The sequence below is a fragment of the Hirundo rustica genome, chromosome 3 (genome assembly GCF_015227805.2).
Source record: "Hirundo rustica isolate bHirRus1 chromosome 3, bHirRus1.pri.v3, whole genome shotgun sequence".
NCBI classification, from domain to species: Eukaryota; Metazoa; Chordata; class Aves; order Passeriformes; family Hirundinidae; genus Hirundo; species Hirundo rustica.
The window spans coordinates 29,879,007-29,887,394 of record NC_053452.1 but is presented as its reverse complement, the minus strand read 5'-3'; positions in this window follow the sequence as shown (position 1 = coordinate 29,887,394).

Below are 8,388 nucleotides of genomic sequence, written 5' to 3'. Positions count from 1 at the left end.
AAGATTTCATGTCCCTGAGCTTAAATGATGTAGGCTGTGGGTCACAGGCTAGGTCATAGGCTTTCTGCTGAAGCCCTGCCTAAGGGTGAGTTTCAGCCATCGCTACACAGGTATCATTAATCTGTTGAAAATCTGCCAGAAATGTTTCTCGGTAGTTGCTGAGTCTTGATTGTGAGGGTAAAGGGAGAAGATACCCTTTCTGACCTCTTCAATTTCTTGTTTCTATCATTTTGTGAACAAAATTGTTTATTTTGCTCTAGTAATTCAAGTAAAAAAGGTATCTCTCTAGACTTTTTTGTAACATCCTGAGCAATTAAGATGATTTATTTTCTCTCTTCTTCTCCTTAGAATTAAATTAGTTTGATAAGAAAACCACAGGCCAGTGGTACCAAATGTGTAGCTTTTAATAGTAGATCTTGCAAGGAAAATATTCTGGTTTTATTGAATTTAGAAACAACTACCTTTAAAATAAATGAATGCTTTAAAACCTTGGCAGTTTGAAAGACAATGGCAAACAAATCAATAAGAAGGCACATCTAGTATGTTTTTTCAGAACATCTTTTCTCACAACAGACAATATAAAAGCAAATACTGATTTACCCTCATTGGATTTTGATGGCTGCTATGACCTATCAAGGAACTATCAAAAGTTTGAAAGTCAAGCATAATACAAGTAGTAATTAGCTACTGAGTTAGTGAACGTCAAGCATCTTCAAAACTATAAGAAAAACAAAAAATAAAAGGAAGCCAAACAAGAAAGAAGATGCATAGTCTGCTGTCCTCACTTTGGTCTGAAACATGCTTGACAGTCTCATGGAATCTCAGATGAGTAATGCCTCCCTGAAAACCAGCACAGTCACAGAGCAGAGGCACTGACCTGGCATTAGATACACCCTCTACCTTGGTAGGGATGGCAACTTTTGAGGCAGTTCAAAAACCACAGTCCTGACTGCTTCTTTCTTACCCATCATATCTTTAAACAACCTGGCTCCCATGTTTGAGCACATGTGGAAATATTCCAACTGGTAAATACATTAAAAAAGTAACACTTGCTTCTGAACAGGTTTCCCATCCTTTTGTGAATACATCAGACACCAGGGTCTGGTCCCAAGCAGACTCATGACTCCGCAAGGGCAAAAAGCGCCAGACTTGGCTTCTCGTTAGGAACATCACTGCAGTCACTTATTTTGGAAGGTTTACTGCGTAAGACAGCGATAGGTGGCAGGTGGCCATACAGAAACTGTGAGACCTGTCTTAGGCAGGGTTTCCCAGCCAAATTTCAGGATACTTCATCACATTGTCTGCAGTCTCAGCTAAATTTCAGAGACTGTTTCTCTGGCTTCCCTAAAGAGTCACGCAGCTCCTCTCAGTAATGAGGGGTAACCAAAAACACCTTTCAATACAGACCTGAGCAAAATTAATTACAAGCTTACAGCTTCAAGGTTAACACTACTGGCATGCATCTCTGAGTAAAGATGTGTATTTAACTACGAGTCATGAGTGTTGGCTAAATCATAATCAGAAAGAAAAAAAGGCAGTATGAAAACCCTGCTCTAGAGTGCTCTTTGTACTTGTCTTTGCATTTGTGTCTTGGGGTTTTTTTACATTCCAAGCTGTTACCAGCACAGCATAGCTAGCAAGTTTTCTCAAAAGGTGAGGAAATCAGGCATTAGTATAACTCCAGCTGGAGTCAGGGGGAAGCTTTGAGGAAGACAGCTGATCACAAGATGGAGATGGACACACTGGATGTGAACTAGTAGTTAGAAATCAGTGTAGCCCCGTTCTAGCCAGTGATATTTCACCAGTGAAGACTGAGCCAAACATTTTTCCAGGTAGTACTTATAAGAACAAAGTTGGATCCATCCTAGGTATCAAAACCTGTTCCGTTTCTTCTGCATTCCCTGAGGTCTGCAGTTTGCCCCACAGACTGAACCCATCACCTCTTACCAAGCTGAGAATCACACCAAGCTCATCTCAGAGGAGGCATTTCTGCATGGACTGCTAAAAGCAGAACAGATATTTGTGACTGGTTTGCTTTTGGTTTGTTTTGTGTTTTTGATTGTCATAACACTTAAATGAAGGGAATGAATTTGCTGCAAAATGAAAAACTGACCAGAATTATGAACATATACAAACACAAAGAGGGACTTTGATGAAATGCTGTCTTCCTTTGTGCAACGGGCAAGAGACAGCTTAAGAGCCATCCCACAGGCAAGGCTGGCTCTGGAATGTGCAATCCTATCTCACTCACACTGCAACACTTCCCCTTGCCCTCCTGCTGCATTAGCAAAGGGAAACCAGCACAGCCGGCCTTGTCATAGCAGGCAGGCAGCTTTGGGTACAGCTCTGCAAGGGCAAGAGTTGACATCCAGCACTACTCTTTCTCCAAGAGATCCATGGTAGATGAATATTTTCTACCACCACAACCCTCTTGGGCTAACTCACATCTTCACAATGAGGTGACTTACTTTCAACTCATGTTCTGCATCGAAAGATCAGCAGATCACTGAAAGCATACTTATCATGGCATATCCAGCCATGGGATCCTCCGTTCCCTACAGCATGTACCTCCTAGGGAGCTTGCTGTTGCCCTTCTAGGACAGGTTTCACAGGGACACAATTCACTTGTCCCTGCTTTTGTCAAGCCCAGCCACAACCTACACTCATCATCTCCCACACCGGCTCAGACACAGTTTACAACTGTTTTGCTGTTCTAAAGTCCCCTCCCTGCCCTGTTATTACCATTGCACTGTCAATCATTCCCTGCTCTCCATCATGCTTCTCCACATGTCTATAAAATGCTACCACTGCTTCCAGCCTCTGACTCTTCCTTTCTGCCATCCGTTCTTTCAATCAACCTAGAAGGAAGACAACATGCCTCTGAAGGATGAGCTGTTGGTCCTCAGAAAAAGCTTACTGTTTTATTTCAGGTAATTTAAGGTAACAAAATCATACATGCCCACATGGAACAAGGTTGAGACAAAAAGAGACCATGACAGCTATAACGATGTTCCCCCATTAAGTCAAAGTAACGCCAAAGTTCAGCACCTTCCAGCAACAAGGCTCAGAGATAATGGGTCATCTCTCATGCCTGCATACTGACAGACTCCTTTGGCTCATAAACTTGCCACAATATGACATGATAATTGGGAAGGGAGCAGACACATGTCACAGGGAATTAACCAAGTGATGGTTATCTGCCCAACACGGCAGAATACTTTTAAGGAAAATTTTCCTCATTCTTGGCAGTGATAGCTCAAGCACAGGAAGACATAAGGATTGCTTTGGTCTTTGGTCACACTCTGCTGCTTCAGAGAAATGGGGTGCAGAGACCTGACAAATGGTTTTCCAACTATTATAGTGATCCTTCTGAAAGCCCCAAGTGGTGGGAAAAAACCTCATATTCATACCTTGGAAACCTGAAGTCCTCTGGACAAAGTGCCTGCCCTTTAGCTGCAGGGAAAAACCCTTCTGTGGCTGAGGGGTCAAACTGCATTTCCCACTATGGATTGTTCATGATGCTTTTTCACTGCAGAAGGTTTCACTGAACCTTCCTTTTGGACGTATCCAGAATTCTGGCTTGAACTTTTTGACTACCTACTTACTCCCTTCCACAGTTCAGATGAAGTGTCACACTTTGATCCCTGCTCTAAAACTCAGCAGTCATTTGCAGCCACTTGCCACATTAGTGCTAGAGCAAATCATAACCGACAGTGGAAATGTGGGAAGGGTCAAAACACGGTGTTTCTGGCTCACAAGGCCCAGAAGAGTTCTTAGCCAGGAGGTGTCCAGGAAACAACTCTTTTGTCTGCGTATGGTTCTTGTGCAGGTTCTCCGCATACCCATTAGGGATTGGCATCAGCACAGTGGGATAGAGAGACTTTGATGTGGTTCTGAGAAGGAATTTTAAGTCTGCAGTTGCTGTCTAACCAGCAAAAACCCCCTCTGTTTCCTCCCACTCAACAGGCTGTTTCCCTGTTTCCCCCTGAAATCACTGCACCAAAATCACGTGCAAATTCAACAGAACAGCATGCTTCATGAGAGGTGCATTTCTGTGAACAAGTTTATTTGGAGATATACCAAGAAGAACTGTTCCAAAAATATCCTTCACCAGCTCCCTCTGTGCCTGGAGGCCAGCTCCCACCTCAAGGGCACCTGAGACAGGGCTGTCTCTCTTCCATGGCCCCATCAGAGCAACAATCCTTGACAAAGAGAAAAAAAGCTCTGGCCAAAATATTTTGAACTTCCCAAATATATGTTTATGACTGAACCATCTCTCCATATCCCCAGAGATTAGTAGAGACTCTTTGGTGTGTTGTCTCTCACCTCTGAACTTGAGCCTTTGCCCCTTTTGACGATGGATTTTGGGTTTGCAGTGACCCCCGTGTGTTAATAACAACTCCCAACCCCTGGGGTCACTGAGTCTGAAATTACAGCGGAGGGGGCAACATGAGGGTGAGTGCATCGGGAAAGGCACAGCCTAGAGCCGCTCATTAGACCATGCAGCATTGCTGCTCACCATCCATAAATGTGACAGCAGGTAAGAGCTGAGACCTGTCAGCAAGGCTGGTCCTCTCCAGCTGTCAATAGCATAAATCTGCTGCATCCTCCTTTGTCTCCATAGAAACTTCCCTGCTGTCTGCAAGAGGCCAGCAAAGAGCTTTATTTCTCTGTAGCTACCCCTTAGCATAACCGATAGAGAAAAAGAGTGAGAAGATCAGCAGAACCTTCATGTAGCAGCAGCCCATGACAGTGCTGGTGAGGCAAAAGCAACTTTAGCCTGATATTTAAGTTGGGATGCTTTTCTACATCTCTTGGCTGCAAGTTTCAAATCCACTTAAGGGACTTGAAGACTCAGCTCCCATTAATTTTCAATGGAAAGGGACCACCTAAGTTCTCCAGGCAACTGAGGAGTTATACAGAAATTGAAAAGCCAAGGCATGGGCTACAGGTCTTCTGAGGATAACATCCATCTTGAGATTTGTGGCATCCTGGGTGAAGCTGTAAATTGTAAGATACAGAGCCACGAGTCCTTCTAGACCAGAATGCAAAGGCTAAAAAGTACAAAGAAAGAGGGGGGGGAAAAGGCTTTTTTAAACTCTTTTCTGCTTACGTAAGCTCTGTCAAGCTTAGGGTGGGAGGACAGGTCATTCTGCTTTTTAATCCAAGACGGTTCTCAAACATACAGCAAAACTAATTATAATTTTTGCAAAGGCAAAGCTTTTCATCAGTAAATGGCTTGTTTTATTTAAGCACCCTGAAAAGCAAATATGATATTAGAGTGTGTATTTCTTATGAAATGTTGGATGACATTCTTAGTGCACTGTCAGAATTGTTACTGAAATTATCATCAAGGATTTCTATTTCTTGGTTCTTTCATAATTCTTGCTTGAGTATTTTTTAATATTTGGTAAATGCAACACAAAAAAATCTCTACAATATGTTTAAAAAAACTGCGGTGCACTCTAAACCTAAAAACAAATCCAAAACTCCTTAAAATGGAAACAATTCACATGTCTCCACATAACATATATTTCTCAATTATTAATTTCTGTCACCAGAGTTCCCCAGGAAAAGTTTTTTGTATGCTTGGGACTGGTTTTTCATAATAATGTGAAATAAATTGTAGTGTCATTATAGCAAAACCTGAGTGCCATTTGTTCAGTTCACTCATCCTTATGTTCCTAACGTACCCGCCACAGTGACTTCTAGGCTGTGGGAGAGACTGGGCTGAACAGAAAGGTCTGGGCTCAGCTTTTCTCTGTAGTCTGTCCCCAACATCATCTGCCTAAAGACTTACAACCTATAAAAGACTTATAACCTGTGCCAGGAAGAGAAACATGAAAGGCGAGATAACGAAGGAAGGAAGAAATATCCGTACCCAAAATGTGATGAGAGAGTTAGGGCAAAGAATATTTCATAGGGATATTAATGTTTCCACTTACACTGTTCTGTGTGTGGCAGACAGATAACAGGGGGAGAAATACTTTACAGGAGACAGAAAGGTAAGACAGATTGGCCAGAATGGAAATAGTTTTAAAAATTTACTACTCCAAGGTTTCAGTGGGTAACAAGGATTTACCATGCCTGTCAACCTCAGATTCCTTCTGAGACCTGAGCATACAATATCGCTCATCTCTAGGCAAACTGCTCCAGACAAAGAGATAGGGTCTTTATATAGTTATTGTTCTCGGAGGTAATTAAAACTTCCATCAGATCTCACTGAGGAGCAAAGAGGTATTGAAAGCAAGTGGAGGAAAAATAATATTAAAGAACCCCTTGCCTCATCTTCAATTAGCCATGCTGTCTCCAGCACGTTAACTGCATGGTTCATTACTGATGAATATCTACCATTAAGGTAATGGGCTCAAACTGGAGACACTGGGATCACTCATTTGGGGAGTGTTTTGGACCAAACTGTTTGGCAGAACTTTTCCCAGTAGATAAAAAGGGGGCAGGAGGTAAGTAGACTCTCCCTAGACTGGGTATCAGCTGCACTCAACCTGAGTGCACTTATCCCACTCTCATAAACCTTTTCCTCATGAAAAAAACACTGTAAAAAATATAACAGACTTTGTTTTGTTTAAGAAAGTGTAATAGCAAGAACTGATCCTTCAAAGAGGAATATAAAAATGTTCATAGCCTTCTCATTCCACCTAAAATCCTGGGAAGGGGAGGGCTCAACAGGATGTAAGTGGCAGCATCAGTTCACTTTCACACCACATAAATTTACTCCACTTTTAAGCCTCTGAATCAGGGAGGCTGAATTCTGGTTTCAGTAACAGAAGAGTGAATCTGTTGAAGAAAAATTGAGTTTTGCTCCTCATTAACCTCACATATGCCTATATATATTTCATAAATTCCACCATCAGGCCTGACCCTCCCCGCCACTGTCCCAGGTCCCAGGCAGTGTGACCTCTGCCAGCCACCAGAAGTGACTCGGGCCTGAGCTCTCAACACTCAGAGCAAGGAGGCAGGCAGGGCCCTGCAGAACTGCTCCTGGAGACAGGAGTTTTATTGAAAACATCATCCAAGATGCAGAAGGTTTAAAACATTTAAAACATTGTGAAAGAGACTGTCTTCCAGTGATAAATCCTGGGAGTCCTTGCAGAATCGTGCACATCCTTTGCACGCAAAAGAAAGAAATGGGAGTTGGATCCACTCATTTCTTGACCTCCTATACCATCTCCCCAGCACAAGAGGGATGAGGTCCTACGAATCAAGCAAGAAGATGCAAAAGAGACATCAGTAACACTATATACAGTTTCTTTTTCAGGATATTCTTCTCTTTATGAGAAGTGGATTATTCCCCTTATATATTCCCTTTATGTATTCCTTTTATATGAGGGAATTTGGAATAGATCCACGTCTATCACTGTGGATCACATAAAGTCTCCTGACTTCATTAGAGCTCTGCAGATGCTGACAAAGGTGGGAATCAAATTATTATTTTATTTTTCCAGTTTTTACTCAACAGGGTGATGAGGACTTTTTAGCCTGGTTCCATGCCTCTTTGCCTGCTGCAACACAAAACTCTCTTCCTTCAGGAAATTCTAAGCCCAGGTTTGTTCTGCTGAGAGGAGATAAAAAGTCATCTGTTAGAGTGCCATTTAAGTGCTATCCTTTCACACTCCAAAGAAGAGAAAGAGCTGGTAACAAGCACTGTAGGGTGTCCAAGGGGCAATGAAGAGGGCATTAGCACACAGGATCATGGCAGTGATTGCTGCCTGAGAACTGCATGATACTCATCTTTATGGCTCCCTGAAGCCCAGCAGTGGAGTGACAGAGAAGCAGCAGCATCAGAAGAATCCCTCAAAGCTCAGCCCTCAGCCTCACGAGCTCAGAAAAATGGGAACAGCAGGACTGAAGCACATAGGTGGCTTGTCTGTCTCCAGCCAGCAACAGGCGGTGATGTGCATGCATTGCTGCGGTACAGCCTTTTTGGTGCCTTTCCTGGCCATACAATTTAGCTCTCTCTCTATACACAGCTGCCTATAGAACTTTTACAGTTCCAAAAACAATAAGATTTCTTAAACATGTTTGCCCTGCCACTGTCTGGCAGTTTTTATTCTGCAAGGAGCTGAGCCCTGACACCTCTGCTGAATTTTAAGAGGAAAATCTTTATTCTTGTTTCACCTGAGAGCAAAAGCTGTAACAGAAAGACTGCAGAAAGGGAATGGGATCACTGTGAAAGGGAGGGAGTGGGATTAACTAATTTAAGCATTGAAGTGGGCTTTCTCATGTTCTTACTGGCAATGAAGGACTTGTCTGCATTCCTACCATCCCAATGGTTGTTTCACCCAATACTCTAGGTATGATCACATCCGGAGACCATTGTCCCGTCTCCTAAAGCTGTTCTGATTTTTCTGCTTTTCTGTCCCTTGTTCT